Source organism: Tursiops truncatus, chromosome 8 (assembly GCF_011762595.2).
Source record: "Tursiops truncatus isolate mTurTru1 chromosome 8, mTurTru1.mat.Y, whole genome shotgun sequence".
NCBI lineage: Eukaryota > Metazoa > Chordata > Mammalia > Artiodactyla > Delphinidae > Tursiops > Tursiops truncatus.
In genome coordinates, this window is record NC_047041.1 from 78,305,787 (window position 1) to 78,330,420 (window position 24,634).

Consider the following 24,634-nt stretch of genomic DNA (forward strand, 5'->3'; position numbering starts at 1 on the left):
GATGTGCTCTCCCCATGTTGCGTAAGAGACAACACCTTCACCAGTCTGCTCTAGGAATGTGGCCTGGGACTCCACCAAGCATCTCTGCCCGCAGCATGAAGCAAATTTCTCGGCCTTCAGATTCTGCGTGATGTAAAAGAAATTTATCTGTGTTTAAGAACACTCCCCATGATTCAAGAAACAGATGAACATGTGAAAAGATAGAAAAACTTGTTTCAATCTGAGCACAGGTTCCGTTTTCAAAAGCAGAAAGCAAGTATCAGAAAAGGCAGCAAATGCTGATGGTAACAGCTCCAAACCAAGAGCGATTAGACCAAATCCCATGTGGCAAAAATGTTATTCAAGGAGTTTCCGTCCATCTCTCTCTCTCCCTCTCCCACCGCACCCCCATCTCTCTCTATGTACGCATAAGCTATAGATATACAGCTTTTTTTTTAGTAATTTTTTTCCTGAAAAGTAAAGTTTTCTGCACCTGATTGCTTCTACGCATGACACAGACAATATAATGACTTTCTTTGGTTAACTGCTTACCAGAAATTGGAACCAACTTAACATATACCATTTTCCATTCCCTGAAGCACAAGGACTGGCATCGCCCACCAGTACCCCAAGACTGAAAACATTTAAACGAAAATCCACCAGTAGCTTTTTTTTTTTTTTTTTGCGGTACGCGGGCCTCTCCCCCGTTGCGGAGCACAGACTCCGGACGCGCAGGCTCAGCGGCCATGGCTCACGGACCCAGCCGCTCCGTGGCATGTGGGGTCTTCCCGGACCGGGGCACGAACCCGCGTCCCCTGCATCGGCAGGCAGACTCTCAACCACTGCGCCACCAGGGAAGCCCCCACCAGTAGCTTTATAGTTGCTACTGTCTAAATCAGCTTTAACATTTCATATGGTCCAAACATGACAACTTTACGAGTGAGCCAAATTGTACATAAGAAATTTCAGAATTAAGCCAACTAAAGGACAGTTATAATACATACTAGAAAAACAAAACTATTATTACATTTATTTCTTCCAATTTCTGCCTCTCTGCCAGCAAAACAAATACACATTTTTCTATAATTATAGAGTTTCTTCATTGCCCACATTGCTAGTCAGAATCTGAGGCAACTATTAGTCAATCTATTTGTTCGTTCAACAATATTTGCCTAAGTGCCTCTTCTGCTACCAGAATCATTTTGGATACTATTGTGGAAGCATGCAAAAATGAATGAAATGCAGATTTTGTCATCAAAGAATTTTAAGCTAATTTGTAATTATTGGCTCCTGGCTCTGTTACCGGTTTTGGTGCTGGCTCAGATGTACATCTTTATTTATTCTAAGGTTGAGGCAACTCTTAAAATTGCCTTCTCCTTGTCCTTTCCCCGCCCCTTACTTTTTTGGTGTTTAAAGTCTTGCCACATACATGACCCTTTATTTTACTCTTAATTCTTCTCAAATCATTAAAGTTAAAATGAGATCATCACAGATCAAAGACATTTTTAAGGTCTCTCTACTCTATTTATTTGGTGTTATTATATCTCAGAAAGGGCAATGAATTGCCTGTAGCAAGTAAATAAAATCAGAACCTTTGTACTCAATGCTTCAGCATATATCCTTGAAAATAATAAATGTTAAAAAGGAGGCCAGCCTTTATTCCCGGCAGGTTATTCTACATCTGGCTAATATTAAAATGTTAAAGGGACTTAGTGTAGGTATTGAGGTATGGGTATGGATCTGGCTGTTTTAAAATCTCATCTACAATCCGAAGTGCATCCTAAGCCATCCCCTCCCTGCCCCCCCACCCCCACCCCGCACATACACTCACCAAATCCGAATAGGGTGCCAAGGCAATCCTAGTAACTGTAGTCTTAGAAAATGGCTCATATGGCAAATGAGCTGTTTGGCTGGTAAAGCTGGTGATTTTGTTCTCTAGGTGGCGCTATTACTTCAACTTTTGATGAGTTGCTTAAATTCCTTGAAACTGTCCGTTTATCTTCTTTCCATTTCCATCACATAAATCTTAATTGTATACATACTAGTTGTAATTAAAGGAAAGATTGCCTTCTAGTTTGATTTTAATAAGCCACTTGAAGTTAAGTGATTTTTCTACCATATGATTTTACAGATTTCCTAGTTATGCTGTCTTAGATTTAAAGAATCTTCCTTTGCCTGCCTCATCCCTTTAAAATGCAGGGGCATGTCAAAAACACAGAGGGTCGTCTTAAAGCTTCAGTCAGACCAAAGGAACCAAGATGAAAGCACATTTAAGAGCTACTAGGTTCTGTGAGGTTTCAAAATCAAGACATTACTACCGTGACAACCAATGAAAAGTTCTTTCAAGTGAACCTCTGGGGAAAACTGCATAACATTCATTATTCTCTGGGCTCTTTGGAAATAAACTTTTATTTTATTATGGCTGTCACTGAAGCTTGTGAATTGACTTTGCTTCCCCCCAGTCACTCTCCTGTTCTACACCCAGTCCCCAATTCATCTAATGGAACCATGCTCAAATTTTAGGCAATGTATAGATGAGATATCAAGGCAATGAGTCACTTCTTAGCATCCAGTATTATTGGGTCAGATTTATTTCACCAAGAGTATAAGTGTCCCAGAGTTTGTACTTGAATTTGAGTACTTTCATTTAAATACTTCTTATTCATGTTTTTCTTACAGAAATAAGAATACCTTCCAGTTCACTTAGAAAACATGCCCATTTGCCACTCCCTCACCCCCAAAAAGGTTTTCCAAAGTCCATATATTAGTGAGCTCCATTGTTTCGTGTCTATCATCAATAATGATTCCATATATTTAATAAATGGGTCCATGACTTTTCTAAGCCTTTAGTATAAGTATTCTGGAAAGTCAGAGATGCATTTAAAGTATAAAATGATTTAGGATTAAGTAATTCTATGCCTTAAGTGGAAGTTTAAGGAGACTTTGAGGACGCTTGTCTAAGCTTAAAAATACCAATGCCTTCCTCTGTCTCCTAGGGTTAAACCCCACATACAAATGACATACGGATTTCACGTGCCAACATCAATTATTGTTTGGCATTACTCCATCCTAAACAGAGTAAACGGATGCAGAGTGTAACCAAGAAGTTCACTCATTCACTTTCTAAATGCTGATCTGGGCATGTTATTCATCCTGACAAAGAAAATTTATCACAATGCAACTTAACGTTCAAATGACTTCTTCCTCCATTGAACAACAGCCAGTTGTTTTAAACCTAGAATTCCCTGGAATTCTCTCCTCCTTTCCTCTATTAAAATGCAATTCACAGCCTGAGATTACAGAGGCTGCCAGTGGCTGAAAGGCTGCACTAGATGGTTGAGAGTCCTTCAATTAAGCAGCAATTTTGCAATTAGTGGAAACTGCTGTGCTCCATAACAATTGTTTGACAACAAGTTGAGACAAGTTAGCAATTACCCTATTATTGAAGGGAGATATTCACATGCTTTGGGCTAGGCTAGGCTAGCCCCCTCACACAAACAAAAAATCTTCTACACAGGGAGATGAAAGTTGAAAATTATGTTTCAACCATTAAAATAAATTCAGCATTATGGACATCTGAAATAGCAGTGCTTCTCATTTTAAAATGTATTCAGAGTTGAGCTTTCATATATTCAATACTTCTCCATGCTGTTTTCATTCAACCAGTCTAAAATCATTCTTCTGTCTACTCTGGGACTAACCTCCAAAACCTAAAATGTTAATCAACTACTAGTATATGACCTTTCCATTGTGTACATCTTCAATATTCTTGAAGCTCAGTAGAAGATTAAGTCTATGGTTGAGACCCAAAGCTGCTGGCTGCTACATTCCACAAATTCACTACCTGCATGTAGGGGCTGTGGATGGATGTGTGTGACCCAAGTTGGGTGGTGGCGGAGGTGTTGGATACTTACGGAAGATTCTGAAGACAAATGTACAAAAACATAAACAAGCTCTTTGCTGTACTATCAGGTGGGTGTGCTCAGCTTGCTGTGTGTGTTTAAGTTACAAACCAGAGCTATTTATGTTGCAAAGAAATGAGATTATCAATCATATGCCTTTTGACTACTGAAAAGCTGGGACTCTTAACCATTCCAGGAAGAAGAGAATAACTTACATTCTAATGGTGCCCCCTATTAAACAGGAAACTCAAGGACTTTGAGCCGGGATTTTAGAAATTTGCATTATTTACAGGACTTCCCTCTCTCCTGGTGAATCAAAATGAACCAGCAATATTCCAGCACCTTCCCACCCTTCTGTGGCCATTTTGAGATTTAGGCAATTGACTCACATAGTATAAATGAATCATTCGAGGAGATCATTGCATTTTAGGCAAATGATCACTTTCTTAGTTCCTTCTGTTTGCAAGTTACACTTATTGAAAAGACATCCTAAAACAGAGTTCCTAAATGCTTTATTTTCTGGATATTCAAATGTTGACCTGCTATAAATCTCAAAAGACCTTAAATATCATCTTAAAATAAACAAGATTTCCAGTTACTAATTCAGCTCTGAATAGGCAATGAAAGGCTCCAAAGGTATGTGAAAAATTACTCTGTTATTTTCCTTAAAAAAAAAATGTGATGTCTAAGTGTGTCTGCAATGTTCTAATGCTTCAAAACATGTACGTAAGTCTTGTTTATCTGGAAATCATTTCTTTCTGCTTATATCATTCACAAATAGAAAACGTTCTGTAATGACTTAAAATAGCTCTACATACACAGTGCTTCTCCTGTCATAATACTTAGTACCGGTCTATATTTACCAACATTTATCACATTTTGCAAAATAAAGTGGAAGAAAAAAAAAGACAACGACTTTATGGCCCTGGAATTCCAGTAAGGGTAACCAATGTGTTTTAAATTCCAGTAAAGGTATGGTTACATTTCAACAAGTGTCTCTTTCCTTTCTCTTACCTCTGCTGCAAGTCCAGCAGTAAACTTACAAAAGAAGAATCTTAAGCAAGGTATTTGCAAAATCAAGGAACAGGAGTTAGAGGCTGTTTTAAAGGGGTGTGGTTCCCAGGGTCAAAACTTTGTGATCTATTACTTATAATAATAATAATTTGAAGTGCTACATGCCATAATCTCAGAACCCTTCAACCTAAAAAATAATGTAAACATCGAGGGGTCCCATGTTTAGATGAATTAAATCTGTAACTATACCTCAATAAATTAAAATGCAAAAAATATAAGTATATACAAATATACTTTTAAATATACTTTTAAGCCTCTGACTTTATAACGAACATATAAAAAGTAGATTTGGGGGGGATAAAATTAAAGGAGAAGGGGTATTTTCCCAAAAGTCAAGCCAATTTGAAGGTCTCATTTAATAACATTATATCCTATTAGAAATCAATATGCAGTCTTATATGCAGTGAAAAATCAACGTTCCCAATTACATATGGCTTTGCTTTAAAAGATAACTGTACTAGAATTAATAAACACTCAGCAATATGCTTTTCTTTGCTTCTGGCCAAGAACATTCCTGCATTCTTGTCAGAAAACGTTCGCTGTTTACTGCTGACGTAGAGAAGTAAGCGTTAAGATCCCTGAAGGACACTAAAATGAGATCCAGGAATCCCTAACACACCACTAACCGTAGCCTGTCAAAGCTCCCCCAGCTCAAGGAAAACTTTTTGCGTTGGAGCCAAAGAGGCGCAACCAGTCGAAATTCATCCGAGTCGGGAGTCAGAAGCGTCATTCAACAAGTCCCTCCTACCAGCTACTGAAGGGATTCCGCAAAGCCGTCTCTTACCACTTCCCCACCCCCAGCAGCTGCTCGGGGCAGCTTGGCCGGCAGAGGGCACCCTCTACCTTCCCTAGAGCCTTTCTCCCCACCCCACCCCCCACCTCCTTCGGGCCCCTCGAACCGAGTCCCTCCACCCCGCTCCACCCGCTCCACACAAACACAGCATCCTCCAACAGTGACTCTAGCTCACCCCAGCAGCCCCAAGGCTTTTCTTTCCTAGGGGTGCCACCGGTCTGCAATTCCCCTTCTCTGCCCGTCGAGCAAAAAGCCTCCAACCCTCAGCTATTTCTTTCCAGGCACGGCTCACTCACCCATTTACTCTTCCCGGCTCTGCATCCCCAGAGACCTACCCGAGTCACAACCTGTCCCCCCCCCAATACACACACACATCCTTCCCAGCCCCCGAAAGTCAAAACTTTTTACTTTCCTGTAAGGTGCCTCAAGGGAGGGGCACGGGATGGAGAGAGGTGTGGGCACAACTAGCCCCGGAGTCCCGCAGCCCCTTTCACGTCCGAGCTGCAGCAGTGTCTCAGGTTTCCTGAGATAAACTGGTACTGGACCTGGATAAGTCCGCTTTGATCTCAACTCTTGGGGAGCAGGTGACAGTGTGCAGCCCGGCTGGAGGCCCGGACGGGGATGCGGGCTGAGGGAGCAAGGGGCCCCCCGAAATCTGCGCGGGGACCTCCCAGCCCATGGGAAAGATTCCCATCTCAGCCCCAAGCCCGTCACCTCAGTCGGGGCCCCCGACAGCTGGCGCCCTAAATCGCTCTCACGGCCTCTGGGGAAGGGTTTCGGGGGACACCGGGGCGCCGTCTTCTCCCATCGCGCAGCTCTGCTTCTCCTCTTGGCTTTCTCTCCCCCACTTCGGGGCTTCCTGGCGTCCCTCTCCCTCGGGGGTCCTGGCTGCCCCTCTGGATCGTGGGGTGGGAGGAGAAAGCTCCGAAGGAGCAACTCAAAGACCCCCCTTCTCGGGACTCGTGCAAGGGAGGAAAGGAGGAGTTCTGGCCTCTTCCCATAACTTCAGGACCCCCCGCCCCCAGCCAACTTTCGCCGGAGGACCGGCGGCTCCCGCGCCAAGACCCACGCCCGATGCTCGCCTACCTCGGGGTTCACACAAAGCTCACGGGTCCCCGGCGGCGGAGTCACATCGTTGGCCCGCTCCTGGCCCCTGCGCCCAGCCCCGGTCCCCGTCGCGGAGCCGCTCGCCGCCGGCCCCACAGCAGCGGGTGGCAGCTGCAGTTCAAGCGTCTCATCAAAGCTTCTCAAGGAGGAGGTGGGGAGCGCGCCGGGCCGGTTCCTCGGCCCCGCCCCGGAGCCCGTGGCGCGACGGGGTGCGCGGGACGGTGAGCGGGCGGGTGCGCCCCGGCGCGGCGGCGACGGGGACCCAGAGCTCCAGCCTGCGCCTCGAGCTCGGGTCAGACATTATTTAGCTCTTCGGTTGAGCTTCGATTGGTCAAACGGCGCCGCCCCCCGCCCCCCCCACCCCCGAGCTCGCCCGCGCCACCGAGACCTGTGCGGGGCGGCCGCTTAAAGGGGACGCCGCGCCTTCCCCTTGCCCCCGCTCGGCCTCCGGGACTCCCCGGGCTTCCGGAGCTCCCCGGGCCCGCGCGCCCCGTTCCGCCAGTCGCTGGGGGCCCGCGACGTGGCCCCGCAAGCCCTGCGCCCGTCCCTGGGGCGACCCAACTGGACCCGCGCGCCACGCCCGCGGCTCTGAGAGGCGACCTAGCCCCCGCCCCGGGGAACCCCGCGTCCCGCGCCCTCCGCGTAAACCCAGGCTGTGCGCGCCGGGGCGGGAGCTAGCGAGCGCGAATCCAGAGCCCCCAGGGCCTTGCTCCCCTCCTCGGCAACTCCCTCCGCCCCATCCCGGCACCCAAGTTCTGAGGGAAAGGGCGTACGTTTCCCGGGCCATGGACACACCTTCCCGCACCTTCCCGCACGACGGAGCTTGAAAACGCTAGCACACAATGAAATCGCATGGAGCATGGGGGCTACTGGTTTACTCCGCTACCTTAAACACGCCGCGGCTTAAACAGAGTTCGTGCACTGACCTCTCCGGAGTTTGCCTAATAGGAATTCAATCAAGATAATAACGGCATTTTTTATTAATGAACGCCCCCAGATAACGTTACACCAAGTTACTTGCTCCAGCCAGGAAGCCGAGGCAATGACAGACCTCACTCAAGCCATACGCTTTCTAGCCGACCAGAGAAAAACGGCAAGAGAAAGAAAGAAAAGAAACCCACCTTATTAGTCACTACTTGTCAAAGTAAACATCAAGGCAGCTGCTCTGGAGAAGACTTCGGCACCGAAACTCCCAGACTCTTTTTTTCACGTTCCCTTTGGTTAAAAAGAAGTGGTAGGGGGGAGTCTTTGGTGCCCGGTATGTACTCCTTCTGTTCTGCACCAAAGAAGTTAAATTATTGATAGTGGAAATTGCATGGCGGAGGTAATACTCGCACCCCCTGAGCGAAGAGCTCCATTTGATCTCGGCAGCAGGGAGATTTCATGCTAGCTCGCCTGGGGGAGCGGCTGCGCGAGCAGCACTCTCCGGGTGAATGGGAAAGTGGGTGGGAGTCCACGAGAGGGCTCCACGGTGCCTTGACGTGCGCTGTCATATGATACCTCCGCTGCCTCGAAATAGACACTCTAGTGCACGAATTACCAGAATCAAAATTCAGCGCATTTAAAATGATACATCTTTTATTAGAAGAGTTCCGTTAAAGGGCACTGCATGGTTCTGCAGATGTTTTCAGTTCCCTCCCTAGCAAACTTACACACATAAAACAACCCTTTTAATAAAGAACCTGGGCAGCAAAGATAAATAAAAAGCCTCTGTTTTAACGTGTGTGTGTGTGTGTGTGTGTGTGTGTGTGTGTGTGTGTGTGTGTGTGTGTGTAGGGGATGGGCAGTTGGCTCAATTAATCCTCACCTCGCGCCCCTCCCCCCGCAGCAGAAGAGCAGTCTTTCGGATTCTTAGTTGCAGGTAGCCGAGACCCTTGGAGAGAATTTAAGTGGCCAGGGTCCAGAGGACCATTTTCATTTTGCCATTGGACGAACGTTTTCAAACGTCTACCTAGGTTCCTGCTTTAAAGCTGAATTTTCTTCCCATTAGTTCGACCGATTCGTAAGCACTAGGACAGAACTTAAAATTTAGAATAAGGAACGGAACAAGACCCCAGCATTTAACTTGGAGTCCTTGGACCTCCTCCGAGCATAAAAAACCACCTGGGTTGCCTATTAAAATGCAGATTTCTCCTCCTGAAATTGTGATTTAGTAAGGGTGGGGCAGCGTCCAGAAATTAGCATTTTAACAAGCACCTCTAGCAAATGGGAAGCAGAAAATCTGAGGTTACACTTTGAGAAACACTCTTTCTTAAGAGATGCATAAATGAGTGTCATAGCAATCTCCCATTCCCCCCAAATTTGGTAGGCAGTTCTATGTGTATGTGCATTTTTTTCTGTAATCTCAAAGGGGGTTGACCTAATAATTGCTAAGACTCACTGCTTTAAAAATTTGTCTAAACAGTCCAACATTAATTTGGGGAAAGGGAAAGATTTATAAACAGTTTCCTTTCCTGGACCCTCCTGTGGTTATCAAGAGTGTGCTGTTGAACTGAGTATATAATATCATTATATACTCAGTTCAGTTTACCTAAGGGTTTACAGTTTAAAAAATGAGTGCACTTATATTAGCTGTTTTAGAGCTCCTAAAGACCAGTCACAGAAATTATTATTCCTATTTTATAAATGAAAACCTGAGGCTCAGTGCCACCAAATAATTTGCCCAAGTTCACACAGCTAAATGCCAGAGATAAGACTTTAATAAATCAGGAACTCTAGATAGAAATATCCCTGCCTCTCTCTCCACCCCCAATAAAGGGAAGCTGTCTGTTTCTTGGAAGTGTTATCAGGATGTGTGATCTTACAGAGCCTCTTTGCAAACTGTTGGACTGAATAGTCAAATTATTCAAATACATGCATATTCTTAGAGTGTCATACATTTAGCTTTGCACCTCTATCAACTTGAGGGTATACATGACCAATACAAACTACCATACAGCACAGATGGTGAAGTATATTGTGGAATATTTAATGTAAGTGAAATAGACTGGCTAGTTGGAAGCAATGAAGGACAGAGGCCAAGAAGCCCAGCCTGGCCACCTCAAAGAACCTCTGAATTGACTCCCAGGGGTGTAGGCTGAATGCAGACACAATTTCTTTTAATATGGCAAAACAATTTGAGAGGCTAGATTATCAATTTAAAAAAACAAAACATGTACTGATTTATAAAGTACTGGAGGAGCCCTACCCTAAGATTTTTTTTAAATAATTTTATGCTAACTTCAAACCAATGCTTACTTTCCAACTTTAAATTTGCTTGAAAATGAATTACTTCCTCAGGTTTTTAAGCTCATTTGTAATTTAGTTCCTTCCTGAAAAATACCTAGCCAGTGCGTATCAAGAATCTTAGCATTCTCAGTGCTGTTGAGTGAGAAGTTATGGCAAATCTATATGCTAAATTCACGTCGCCACGTCAGCATTTCTTCTGAAGGAAGGAGTGTCCTTATTTCTGAGACTCTGATTGTATCTATGGCCAGTCTTCTTACTCCTACTCTCCCTTGATGTTATACAGATGCATATATCTTTACTTTCCAGTGTGTGGTGCAGTTTTACTGAGGAAAAGACAGATGAATAGAAATGTCAGGAATATTTAGAAATAAAAGAAGATCAAATGCCAATTCAGATAAACCCTCTAATGAATCAGACCTCTGGACACTTCTGAGCATTTCCAAACTTTCTGATTTGTGATTATGGTGTTACCAAAACAATAAAAGCCCATACTTGAACACTTGCCTATTTGCCTTAAAAATACATCTTACAGGGCTTGCCTGGTGGTGCAGTGGTTGAGAGTCCGCCTGCCGATGCAGGGGACACAGGTTCGTGCCCCGGTCCGGGAAGATCCCTCATGTCGCGGAGCGGCTAGGACCATGAGCCATGGCCGCTGAGCCTGCGCATCCGGAGCCTGTGCTCCGCAACGGGAGAGGCCACAACAGTGAGAGGTCCGCGTACCGCAAAAAAAAAAAAAAAAAAAAAAAAAAAAAAAAAAAATACATCTTACATTTAAAAACGACACCAAGGTAAATTAAAGTTGTACCAGTGTCTTGAATGGAATTCTGAATAATTTTTTAATTCAGGTAGCATATAGAGATAGTGTTAGAGGTCTGATCTAAGATCAAACTTTTTACAAAATCATTTTCCTATTGTGATCACGGGTGATGCTGAAAATATAGAGCACGTATTTCTGACTCTTCTTAAAGATTGGTCTCTGACATGATTGCTGTGTTAGGAGCAAAGATTCCAAGTTTGTGATCTGAATATTTCCTCAATCACCAAAAGGAGGAAAAACTTCACTGCTTGAAAAGAAAATGCTCCCTATTTCACTTACAAAATTAATTTTGAATTAGTCAAAATCCCTATTTTTGGTTTTGGTCTAATACTATCCTAACACAATGTTCTAGAAGGACAAAGGTAAGGGAGAAATTCCCATCTATTCTTGTCAGGAAATGTGAACTAATCCTCATTACCCAAGTGGGAACAAAGGCAGTAAGCTCAGATTTGACATTGACATATTTTTTCTATTAATAATTTTAATTGGCTGAGGTCAATTCTACTATCACTATAAGCATTTTATGTTTAATTATGTTTACTTAAGTTTCCTAGTTACTCCTGCCTTCAGTCTTCCTTGCAAAAAAAAAAGGCGTTCAGAATCAAATGAATTGACCTCAAAAACTGCTGAAAATTGGAGTAATTAGCATAGGGAAAATAATAAGTAAACAGAAAACTCTCCCGCTGAGCAGAGTGGCAAAGATGTCAAATTCATGATTTCAAAGCCCCAATCTAATGCCAAACTGTCACTCACAATCCTCCAAATTATTGAGTAAGGCCCGTCCTGAGAAAAATCTTAAGGGAGGAATAATATCCCTATTCATTAGATGGTACCTTAATATGAGGTGTACTTCTTGTCTGTAAGCTTCTCATAAACCATAAGAATAGCTGTGTGCCATATTCAAATGTGTCCAAATTGGTTAACACCTGTTACAGGAATTACGTAACCAGGCATGGCCATTAGTGGCAAAGGAAAGAAAGGAACCATAGTAAGAAAATGTTAGAAGGGCCAAGATTAGGAGAGTAGCACAAGAAGGTCAAAAACTGATCCCAACTGGAAATAATATTTAATTGGATCAAAAAAGAAAGGATAAAAACCATTATGAAACAACTAACTCCCAGACATATAAGAGTCTTCAACTTGTAGCCCTCCGAGTTACCAGATTTTCCCTGAGAACATTTAAAAAATAATAGTGAGGAATAAATTGGTTTACTTGTTATAATGTTTCTGTAAGCATAGTCAGAAGGGATGTGATTGAGGGCTTAGGACAAAAGTTAGAACTGACAATGGTAGCTGACTCTTTGCTGGTTTTGCTGGGAGAAGAGCCAGGAGATTTAGCAAGTTTAAACCAAAGGGTTTCAGGACATTGAATCAGATTGTAAGGAGTGGATTATATTTTTGAGACCCAACTATTTAGGCTGTGTGGTGATTGGGGTGAGAGATTCCCTACTGCTAAATTTTATATTCTTCATGGAGAAAGTTAGCAACATATGCAAAAATATAATTTAGAAAAAAATAATTACTGAACTTCCTAAAGTCATGTTTTAAAAATCACACTAAGAATTTGGCCTATTTTTCCATGATTCTGAATCTACACGGTGCCTATGGTGAATTTTTTTTGGAGGAAGGACCCAAGCAGCTTGTGATGCCTTGTCCAAGTCCTCTGGATAGCCCAGGCCTGGTGGGAATAAAGTCCTCAATGGCACACATGTGGCAGCAAGGATTAGGCTTTAGATTTGTCTCACATGTGGAATCATTTGGAAACCTCTAACACTCTTGACCTTTCTCAACTTCAGTTAACTACCTTCACTTCTTAGTTCCATTCATTCAATTGATAAAAACTTGCTGAGCACCTACTGCCAGCCAATGCTCTGTGGACTAGAATCAAGGCGATGAGTAAAACACATTTCAGCCCTTTAGCTGCTCAAATTCTAGACATAATGTTTGTCTTTTAATCCATTGGGCCACTTGTGAGTTAGTTAGAAGTAGGAAATTATGCTTTGTTTGGTTTTGTTTTCCCTTGTCAGAGGTTTAGTTTATAGAAGAATGACCATCAGCATGACCCTAGTGGCCAAGAGGTAGCAGTGATGGACAAGAAACTTGTTCCCAAAGCTGGAGGGACAGGGACTTCCCTGGTGGTCCAGTGGTAAAGAATCTGCCTTCCAATGCAGGGGACATGGGTTCGATTCCTGGTCAGGGCACTAAGATCCCACATGCCGTGAGGCAACTAAGCCCCCGTGCCACGACTACTGAGCTGGCACACCTCAGCTAGAGAGCCCATGTGCCGCGAACTACAGAGACCATGAGTTCTGGAACCCACACGTCACAACTACAGAGCCCATGCACCCTGAAGCTCGCGTGTCACAACTAGAGAGAGAAAACCTGCAAGAGAAGCCAGCATGCCACAATGAAAGATCCCGCGTGCCTCAATTAAGACCCAATGCCGCCAAAAATAAAATAAATAAATAATTAACTAATTAAAAAAAAAAAGCTGGAGGGGCAGCTAGCAGCTGGGGAGGGCCCTCCCCCCCATGGTTGATCAGTGCCCTAGCCATTTTTGGTTAGCAGTGTTTTACAGAAGGTGGACAAAGGATAAGGGATCAGGGGTGGAGGTAGTGGTAGGGAGAAAATGAGACATAGTTCAGGAAAATAATTTTTCTAAATATGGTTAGGTAGACTTATAGAAAGATAGATCCAGAAGGGATCTTATGAGATTATCTCATCTTCCTCACTACTCATAGGCCTATCACCGCAGACCAGGGAAATAGACTACTCATCCTTCTTCTGAGGACCTAAGAATCCAGCCATTCTAATGCTTAGAAGTTCCCACTTGTAACACATTTTTGTTCTTGTTGCAATTTATATTTTATTTCATTTCATCCAACCTTAGTGAAGATGGAGAACAGCTGCTTCCTAACCTTCTTGTGCTATTAAGTCACCCCTCAGCCTTTTCTCATAGCGAGAAATCAGATCTCACAAACTCTCTTCATAAACTCCAACTTCCAATCCATTAATCATGTCCCTTGGTCTACCCTGGATCTCCTCCAAGATCTCCATATTCTTCTGAAAATATGGAGGCCCGTATTAGACATGTCTGTGAAATTATCCAGGGCTCAGGAAACACTGGAGTCATGAATTATCTGAACACAGCTGTTGGGAAAAACTAAAGGGAAGATTCAATCAGAATGACAAATCCCTCCCTTGCAACTTGGAGACAGAAGTGATTGTTTCATAAATGATGAGCCCTTATGTCAAAGCTATATATTCTATCCTTAGTTTTCAGATGAAGCATTTTTCAAAAGAAACAGATCTTTAATAAGACATTTGTTTTTACTTCTCAACAAAATTTTTTAAGAACAATTTTTCTGTTCTCCACTTAATGTCCAAAGTTGTACACATTTACCTGATAAATTAGGAGAGTGCTTTCATCTTCTCAAGTAATTTCTCTCAGAAGGTAAGGTCTACACAACACTACATGACTTTTGAAGTTTGAACTTTCTCCTAAATTGGACCATTTCTTTTCATTTTGTCTGCATTCAAAACCTAATTAGAATACAGTATAACTAAGTTGAAGTCCATAAAAGAGAATCATGTTAACCTACGTGATTCCTAGAATCAAGTTTAACTGATGATTTCACTTGTCAGGTATATCTCAATTATGATTTCACAATCCAATGTGACCAAATATTTGGGGCCTTCTAATTCTTGATAGCCCGGCTGAAGAGCATGGGATCAGCTGAAATAGCATTCCTACTACTCACAGTTGTCTGTTTAGGGCATGTTGAAGGAATTCAGTGGTAACTGCAAAATCAATCCAGCAATCCCAAGAAGAAATTAAGCCAGACAGGGAATGAAATCAACACTCTAAAAAGAAACTGAGTAGAAAAAGGGAACATTTACTTCCCCTTCATAATATCATTTTGAGAAACTGTCAAGGGACTCTGTGATCAAAAGATTACTAAGAGTGTTTGCTGTTAAGTAGGAACTTCTGAAACCTTAGTCTACCAAGAAGGGTAACAAGAAGTGCAGAATCTAGTTGAACCTAAGGAAGGGTGATGTTGATACAGATGGATAGGACAAATATAATAGTTCGAAAAACGTGAGGGCAGAGAGATGTGGTAGAATGGGAAACGAATGGGGGAAAGCAGAGCCACACATTTAAATCCCAAGACCCATTAATTAATTAATTATCATTTTAGTTATTGTTACATATGTACTCAGGGAAATTCATTTTTCTCTGCTTGGACAGTAGTCATGACCTGGGAGAGAGGCTGATGTGTGTGAGGTGGGGGAAAATAGGGCTAGATATCCAATTTTGGAAGTCAGATTTTGAGTCCGTAATACAAATTAAATATATTTCTGGGATGCAAATTCAGCCCATGGTCAGCTTTCCTTAAGGCAGGCTCCATACTAACTTAGAAAAATGAAGACCCAACACTTCCTTTCTTACCAAATTTTATGCTTCTCCCAAATGCAGTAAAATGTTTAGCACTGAGGAGCTTATATTTCATAGACATGTTTTCCAGGAGGCTTTGGGAAGAATGAGCCAATGCTATCATATATTCTGGCCTTTTTAGCAAAAAAAAAAAAAAAAAAAAAAAAAAAATTCCCAGGATAAATAACTGAAATTAACTTGCATTGCTCATTGCTTTATGTCTATACTGAATGCCAACTTGAATTACCATTCTCACATAATAAACATATTTTTATGATATTACAACCAGATTGTGGATGTAGATCATCTTAGAACTACTTTGCAAGCCAAATTTCCATTGCCTTCCATTTTATCTGCACACAAAAACTAATTAAAGTGAGTAAAAATAAGTTGAATTCCATAAAAAAGGATCATGCTAACCTACATGATGCCAATTTATCTCAAAAAAATATGTCAAAGTTTGACATATTCTTGACTATTTGCTTGACTAATTAACATTTTTTCTAATTTTACTTTTTGTTACTGTGCTTTTAATAAGTCAGATTGTTATTTATTGATATGATTTTGCCCTGCATTCCTAGGAAGAATTTATAAAATTCGAATTTACCCTTCAATGAATTGATAAGAGCACAACTTCAGAATAGTATTTAATAATAGAAATTAATCTCAAAAGCAGAATTATATGTATAGATGTCATATGAAGAACAAAGGAACAGTCTTAAAGAGTATTTCTTTGGAAAATGACATGAGTTAAAAAATCTAAAGTTTAAATTAGTAAACATTTCCTAACATTTTTAAGACAAGGGATTTTAAGAAAATTTAGAATTTCATCCTTATTTCTTGATTGTTTTAAGAAAAATAAATCAATTTTTTGTTTTCCTAGGTTGAGAGGGGAGGAAGCTATAAGAATAATAAATAAAGCTGTTGTCAAATCTCAGATAAAAATCTAGAACCAACTGAAAACACTGGGAATAATATAGGAATGAATGAAAATTTGAGGTTTCAATTCATCTTGTCTTAGCGTCTCAATAATCGTAAATTAACTGTGGAGTGTTGAAGAAATTTAAAATACTATAATTAGTTTTGTGCTGCCAATTTGAAATTAGTAATATCATATTGGAATGGTATTAACATTTTGTTAAGTATGTTTATATTTAAGCAATTAATCTAAGCTATATACAAAAAAGCTTTACTTTGAAAATCAAGATAATTAAAATCTTGCAAGGCTATTCATTGTTTTCTTTTTTAAAATTTTTATTTATTATTTTTTTGGCTGTGTTGGGTCTTTGTTGCTGAGTGCGGGCTTTCTCTAGTTGCTGCGAGCGGGGACTACTCTTGCAGTGCGCGGGCTTCTCATTGTGGTGGCTTCTCTTGTTGCGGTGCATGGGCTCTAGAGTGCACGGGCTTCAGTAGATGCAGCACATGGGCTCAGTATTGTGGCTCCTGGGCTCTAGAGCGCAGGCTCAGTAGTTGTGGCGCACGGGCTTAGTTGCTCCGCGGTATGTGGGATCTTCCTGGACCAGGGCTCGAACCCACGTCCCCTGCACTGGCAGGCGGATTCTTAACCACTGCGCCACCAGAGAAGCCCCGTTGTTTTCTTATGTTTTGATTATTGGGAAATAGAAGAAATGTCATTGTCACATGATATGATTGTAAGGCCCTCAGTAGTCAAGAGAATTGGGGTTCTAGTTTAAACTATCACTCTGGCTGTGTGACCTGTGCAAATCACTTCACTAGCCCAAGACTGTTCACATCAATACTATCAGTTTCACAGAAATATTTGTTGAGTAAGTGGAGCAATCTTAACTACCGTACACCTCAGCTGCCTGATCAATGAAACCAGGGCAGTATGCTATAAGCTGTGGTTGTCAAGCCTAGCAGCACATTCAGACCTTAGCTCAAAGGAATGAATGATTCAGGTGATTTCAGTGTACTGGGGAAACCTGTGAACTAGATCGTCTTTAAGGCTTTTTTCTATCTAAATTTGGACTGCTTGCAGGAACTGTGTATCATTTGGTAAACTAAACTTGGAACTCATGAAATGATTTCCCCTAAAGTTAACAGCCTTGAGCCAAGGTAAGGATTCATACTCTTCTATATACTACATAGTTATATCTGATGAGGTTTTAGGTAGACTTTTTCATACACCAAAATGTCCTTTGAGATCATCCTTTCCCCCTGGGCTGGTTTCTGAGCTCTGGGACTTATCAAATGCATTATGAGTTCAGGTCGTCCTTCCTTGCATAGATCAGAATGGCGGCAGGATGAATTCTTCCCATTGACCTCCACATCCTTGATTCCTTATATGACTTTAGCAGCTCTGCAGAGACCACTGACTTGTACTATCTTGGACTACCAGTATGCAGCCAATGTCTCATTTAAAACCACATCTTTCTAAGAGCTGTTTTCCAGGAGGAAGATGGAAGAAATTTATTAGGAAGATGCGCAAGTAGATGTATAACTCCCTTACCCAGACTATCCCCCGCCTTAGTTTCTAGAGCTGCTATTCTGAGTTCTGAGTTGGTGCAAAGACGCAAAGGATCCAGACACAAATACTTGGCATTCTCTCAAACGAGATGCTATTTCCAGAGAAGTTCCAAGTTTGGAGTAGGGCTTTGGGAGGAAGAACATTAAATTGCACAAGGAAAGCCAATAAACATTTTAGTCCCCAGCAGGGACTGTAAGCCTTGTAATTATGTTTAGGATTATGCTTGTCCATCCTCTTCTTTTCCATCTCTGTAAACAACATGTTAGCTTTGGAGGTTTGTCATCCACTGTGTTTTTGGAGAGGGAGTTCCTCATCACAGCATCTGCAGTGCTATAGCCAGTAACAGTTTGAAAATGCAAATTTATGAAAAGGCTTCTAAACACACTAACTCCTAATCTAAACAATTTATAACGTTTCCTACTCAATAACTCTCAGAAGTCAACTAACTTGAAACTGCCCTAAACAAGTTAAGAAAGGAGTCAGACATCATCCATGGGGTTAATAAACTAAAGTAAGTGGAAGGAAGAACGTGCAGGTGAAGAGTTCCAGATAGTAATTTTTCTCTTCAGTGACTATGTACTTATTTCTGGACAATTTTCTCTCTTGTTAGTGTTTTAAACATGAAAACAATTATAATAAAAGCAGCTAAGATTGCATAGGGACTTACAGATTAGTTTACTGATTAAAAGAAAGGGCTTGGACCTGGGTTTAGTCAAGCTTTGCCACTTATTGGCTCTGCTAATTTAGGTTAGTTAATTAATTAATTGATGCCTCAGTTTCCTGATCTTTAAAATAGGAATACTAATAATCTCTGCCTAGAAAGATCGTCGTGGGGATTCAATTAACTATGGAAATGTAGAATGCTCACCACAGTGAACTCAGTAAAGTTTGATTTGATTATTAATTTATCTGATCCTCCCCAAACACTTTAAGTAACATCACTCTCTCCATATTATGATTGTGAAAATGGTGCTTCAAAGTTGATAGGTGACAATTAGTGGTTTGAAAGTTTTTCATTAGTTAGAAAAGATGCAATATAATTCTAAATCAGCATTTGTGGCCGCTGATTTGGAAATTCTCAGCCATCTCAAAGGGTTGTGTTGAAGACCTCTTAACAAAATGTATGTGCAAACCTGATAATGGGGGGCCCAAATCAAATCTGGGTGGTAGCTACTAGATAGGGAAGTGTGGTTTTATAATGGACTTTGGAACCGGAGAAAATTAGGTTTGAATTTTAGCTTTTCCATTTAAGACTCGCTGTATAATTTGGGGTAAATAAACTCTCTGAGCTCCAGTTTCCTTATTTATACAATTAGAATATAATCTAACTCAGAGAATTGCTTTGAGGGTGAAATAATAAATGTCAAATGCAAAGCAAACAACTTAGCCCTGGATAAATGCAAAATGAATGTTATCCCATCCCATCATAATTTGCATATACTTTCCCATAGTATAGTCATGACAGAAATGAAGTCTTTATAACTTGTTGAGGTTAGTGAAGTCACACCAGGAATCTGAGGCCATGCTCACTGAGTTAATGAACAGAGTCTGGACTCTTTCTCTTTTTCAATGGAGCAATGGATTCTAGGGTAGTGGGGTAGCCCGTGTGGTACTGAGGATAAACTTCGGAGTAACAGCAAGCTCGGCCAATAGAAACATGTCTACCACACCTTAGCCATCTCATCAGTTGGTTCTTTATCCACTTGGCAACTTGTCAAATGGCAAGAGCGAATTTTAAAAATTTCTCCAAATACCAGGATGGAAAACTCAATGGCTCACACTGAAAGGCAGAGAGAGACTAAACTAACAATTCTGAATCTATGCCATGTTAATCAGTGCCCCCCTTCTCCAAGCGTTCTATGGTCAAATATGTTTGGGAAATGCTACACAGTAGTATTTGCAGACTTTGTCACTGATAGAAATCACAGTCACCTTCATATCACATGTCAGTTGTTACAGATATCTTGAAATACATTGATGCTTATCACTACTGCAAAATTATAGTATTCACCTTGCTGCTAGATCTTATTTAGTGCCTTAAGAAAGCACATATATTACTGTATCACACAATCTACTTTTTAAATATTTTTAAAACTATATTTCAAGGTAATTGGCTTCCTTTGTAATCATATGCTTTTAAGACTTATTCATTTAGAAACATTATTCTGAGAAGGGTTTATAGGCTTGACCAGACTGCCAAAAGAGTGGAGTCCACAGCACAGAAGTGGTTACCAAGCCCATGTTAATCCAACATATGCCAACGAGAGGCAATAACAAGGCCATTCTTAAACATTGGTTGTGGCAGTTGCTGGGGGAGACAGAAGCCCTTACTGGAGGAGGAAGGTAAAAGCAGAAGAAATCATTGTTTCCTACCAACGTAACCAGAACAATAATGAGCATGGATGGTAGAGATCAGGCTCAGTAGACAAATGGCCTTGAAGAATACTCTCGGAGTGGACACGTCTATTCAAGAGCCCCCATATGATACTAACCCTATTTTGGTTTCCCTTTTCATTTCTCTGCTCCATTTTTTTCACGTTCCCTCTCTTTTTTCTATTCACTTGCCCTGTAATGTCCGATCCCAAAGGCTTTAGATATTTATGGAGCCTTTTTACAATCACCCAACTTAGCTATTTTTTCCCCACAGTCACCTTATTACCTAGGGATAGTAGGTCGTTGCTATTTTCCTTGAAGATGGAGGTAGGACAAATCAGTTCCAACTCCTCCTGGTGCTGATGGGTATGGGATTTAGCATATTCTGAAGGAATCCTGGATTCCATTACTTCATAGCATGCACTCTGGGCACAAAGATCTCAGAGCATTTTCTTCTGCTGTGTCGGGCAATTGATTGGGTTTCCCTTTCCCAGTGTGAGAAGGTTTTTGAGTGCATTTAACGTTCACTCAGAGGTTGAAAACATTGGCAAAGTACTTGCTACCTCCTGGGGTGATCCAGAAAATGTTCATAAATGGTCAAAATGCCTCACACAGGCCAGAGGTTTCTCCTAGCTTCAGACTGAACTGTTAAATTTGGAGGTCACACACTGCTAAACTGCTGATTTTTAGAAACTCGACTTTAAAGTTTTTTATTTTTAAATTAATACTTTGAAATATATTTTGCCATTTGTCTAAAATAGAATTCAAGAATGATGTATGTCATCCCGAGTGCATCCGAAGTTATTTTAAATATGGCATCTTTATAAAAGTCAATAGCTGACTCCTCAAAGGGCAATCATGTCCAGTGTGGGCAGCTGTGCCAATTGTTTTTGAACTACTGCAGCAATCTAGCCAATCCCAAGGAGTGTAGCCTTTCTGCACCCACATTTTTCTTAATTATCTCCGCTAGGCTGAGTTAGCTAAGGACGAATCTATAGCATTTCCTGGATGTCAAAATGCCCACACACCTTCTGCAATCCTTGGGCTACCAGCTCCCTTTCATGTTTCTCCTGGTTGGTCCATCTGATTATCTATTATCATGTGTATATCATGCATTATTCATGAGGCCCAGACAATTTCAGGGTGTAATATCTTTGATTTTAAAAAGAAATGACATGAAAAATGAGAACTTCTGCTTGTACAAAGAAAATAAGCATTTAATTTGATAGTGAGTCTCTCATCATCCCATCCCTTTAAAAAGTAATCTGTAGAAGTTCGAGATCATTGTTCAAATTAAAACTTTCCAAGTCATCTTTTCTCAGAAAATGATTGGTTCAATATCTGGATCCTTTCTGTGCTGGGTTCAGGTAAGTTTCTTTGATTTTTCATAATGTGCTTCTTAACAAACAAGTTAAAAACTGCTGGCACCCCAAATTGTAAATCACCAAAGGTTAGGGTGACTTAAGCCCAAGAAATAAGTTATCTACCATATCACTCAAACTTGGAGCTAAAATGGAATTTAGAGTTGATCCTAAGGCTATCCTCTTTGTTTTATGTGGGAGGAAATATGGATCAAAGGGGACTAATTGATTTTTCCAGCTACTGACAATGAGTTGGCGGCAAAGCTTGAACTCAGACATTTAATCTGTTTCACTGAGTTCTCTTGAAAAAGGTTAAGAATCCAGAAGTCTGTCTTCTTCTAGGGAACAGCACAAATTCAAAGACAAGTCAGGTCTCTAAGCTGTGAGTTCCACCAAGATAAGTACCTTCTAGTCTTACACGTTGCTGAATCTCCAGACTTCAGCACAGCTCCTGGCACATAGTAGATTGTCAATTAATGCTTACAGAATAAAATTATGAATATTAGAGTCTCTATAGAAAGTATGCCTCTTGGGCAAATGGAAAATGGCCTGTCAAGCTCATGATCGCCATAAGTATCAGAATATCTACCGAGATAACAAGATCCCAGGCATGTAAGACTGGGATGAATATAGCTGATGCACTTTGCTGTACAGCAGAGACTAACACAGCAGTGTAAAGCAATTATGCTTCAATAAAGATATTGGGGGGGGGGGGGAGACTGGGATGAAATTCCAGAGGGTTAGAAGAAAACAAACCAACATGAATTCATGCATCAGATAGGGGCTGGGCTAAGTGACCCCTGAGAAATTTCCCAGGCCCCAGATTCTACAGCTCGCAAGTAAAAATTCTTCTTGCCTTTGGCTCTTCCTATTCTGTGTTGTTTTTTGGGGGGAATTAGTGACTATCCCTTAGATGGTATGTCAACCCTAGGAAGATTCCTGCCTTCTTTGAGCCTCCGATTATGGGAGAGTGAAAGAATGGCTTAGGAGGAGAAGGTCATATACTGGTAAAAACTTTTCATTAGGACTACAGACTTGTGGGAACTATTTTTTTTCTTTTAATTTAAAGAGATCAAAATAGGAGGAAATAATGCCTACAGTCCCCTCAGATGCCTGAGTAGGGTTTGAGGCAGCATGATCTAGAGAGCTGAAAATATTGTCCTTGAAATTTGAAGAAAGATTCTGAGTCAGTCTTCACCTCTTACTGGCAATGTGGTCTTGGGAAACTCTGAACCTGAGTTTCCTCATCTGAAAGGTGATTGATAATTCCTACCCTACCGTCCTGGCTGAGGAGATCAGATAAGGAAATCTGTGAAGAACTTTCAAAGCACTATGTGTATATAAAGTATTATTACTAGGAAATACAAATAAAGTCTGCATTATACAGAATTCTTCATAGGACTCCTTTAGAATGTTAGGTAAAAGGGGGAAAGCCCATCTGAACTTTAGAAAAACTCAGAATGAATGCTCCAAAGATTGCCAAATGACAATGGAGGCGGGGATAAAAATTTGACATTTTGATCTTTGCACCCTGGTGTTTCGGCGTATTAGTCTTTAGGGACCATATGTGTCTTTCTCAAGACGCACTGGTTAAAGCAGTAGCTTTAACTTCCAAAGTAAAAGATTATAATATTTTTGAAATTATGGTCACTCATTGGCCAAAGAGGAGAGAAATTTTTCGTTTTATTGTTTAAGAATTTAATCTTTCTCCACTTAAAGGCAACACCCTCCCTCCCCATATCCATAGGATTCAATAATGGTAAGCTCTCACTAAATGTTAATGTTTATTTTATTTATTAAATGCCACACACTGTTCTTTACATGGATTATGGCATGTAAATTAGAGATTCACCGCTTGTTAAATGCACTAGAAACACACAGAGACAAACATGCCTATACACACACACACACACACACACACACACACACACACACACACAGCAGGAGCAGATCAGCAGAGAAAGACACCAGCCAAAGAAAGATAATTTGAGATACTTCTGAGCTAGCAGTTGTAAAATTAAAATAGGCAACTCATTAAATTATCCATAGAGTGAAAAGAAAGCTACAAAAATAGATATTTTTCTGGCAAGTCAGTGCTTTTCAGAACAAATTTAGTTTTAAGCAGAATCTTAAAATCAGATTCTATCAGTTCATATTCACTAGAGTCATTTAAATGGTTAGATTAGTTTTTCTTAATTAAAGGCAAGGATTAGCTTTACCGGCCTTAGATAGGAGTATATGTATGTTCAGTTAGACATCATTTTAACTGACATTTTGTAAGCAGTTTGATCAAACGAATGTTATTTGAGCAATTGGAGCCTCATCCCCAAATCACAGAATTAGAAATAAAATCCTTTGTAAATCATGCCTTAATGCTGATTTTTTCCCCCCTCGTTTCTCTTTGTTGGTTTTTGTGGCTGAGTATCTATTTTGTGGTCATCCAGGCCTTGCCTCTCACATTGCCTGATAATGGAATGTTGTTTCTTACTAAGCTTCCCCTAGAGGACAGGCCAGGAAAAGGAAAGAAACTAAAATCACTAGCTTCTCCTCTTATTAAGAATATAGATTACAGATTCGATAGGGAAAGAGTCTGGTAAGTGAACGAAGAATCATATGTATTTTGATTTTAGATATTTTAAAGGTATTCTTTCCAATTTACATTGATTGGCAATTTTACAAATAATATTTTGTGAACCAACAAGAAGCTTGCTTTTAAAATCCCATTTACTGCCTTACCGTATAAAGTAGACGATACTTAAAAATAACTAGCATTCTGGTTCAAATGAAAATGCTGTATGCAGAGAATGACATAGTGATACCTCCCTCTTACGGAGTGTCTCCTTCCCAGTTTGCAAGGCTCTTTCAAACATTCTCTTCTATCCTCCAAAAATTGCTGTGTTGTAGGTCTTACTATCAGTGACACTGAAAAAGCTATTGGCAAAATGAATATATTTTCATCTGAATCAGTACTGATATAGTCCATTGGGGGAGCTAGACCAAACTAAAAATCTCACACACAGAAATATTAATATACAAGACCAGGGGGTACAAAAGTAGGCTAGGTTACTGTTCATTTT

At 40.9% G+C, this 24,634-nt stretch overlaps 1 protein-coding gene and 1 long non-coding RNA gene across 3 annotated transcripts in view; both read right to left on the reverse strand.

Annotated features, from left to right (window-relative positions):
- Window positions 1-8,234, reverse strand: part of BDNF (brain derived neurotrophic factor) — a 35,694-nt gene extending 27,460 nt beyond the window's left edge. Inside the window, exon 1 of one of the 2 annotated variants that reach the window (XM_019947885.3) lies at window positions 7,977-8,234. The gene's annotated coding sequence lies outside the window, so the exon portion shown is untranslated. Of the gene's footprint in view, window positions 1-6,834; window positions 7,123-7,976 lie in introns of those variants that run through there. The other variant, XM_019947884.3, reaches the window with a different exon arrangement.
- The window catches only part of LOC141279371 (uncharacterized), a 164,841-nt gene that overhangs the window by 76,498 nt on the left and 63,709 nt on the right, over window positions 1-24,634 (reverse strand). The gene's annotated exons all lie outside the window — the stretch shown is intronic.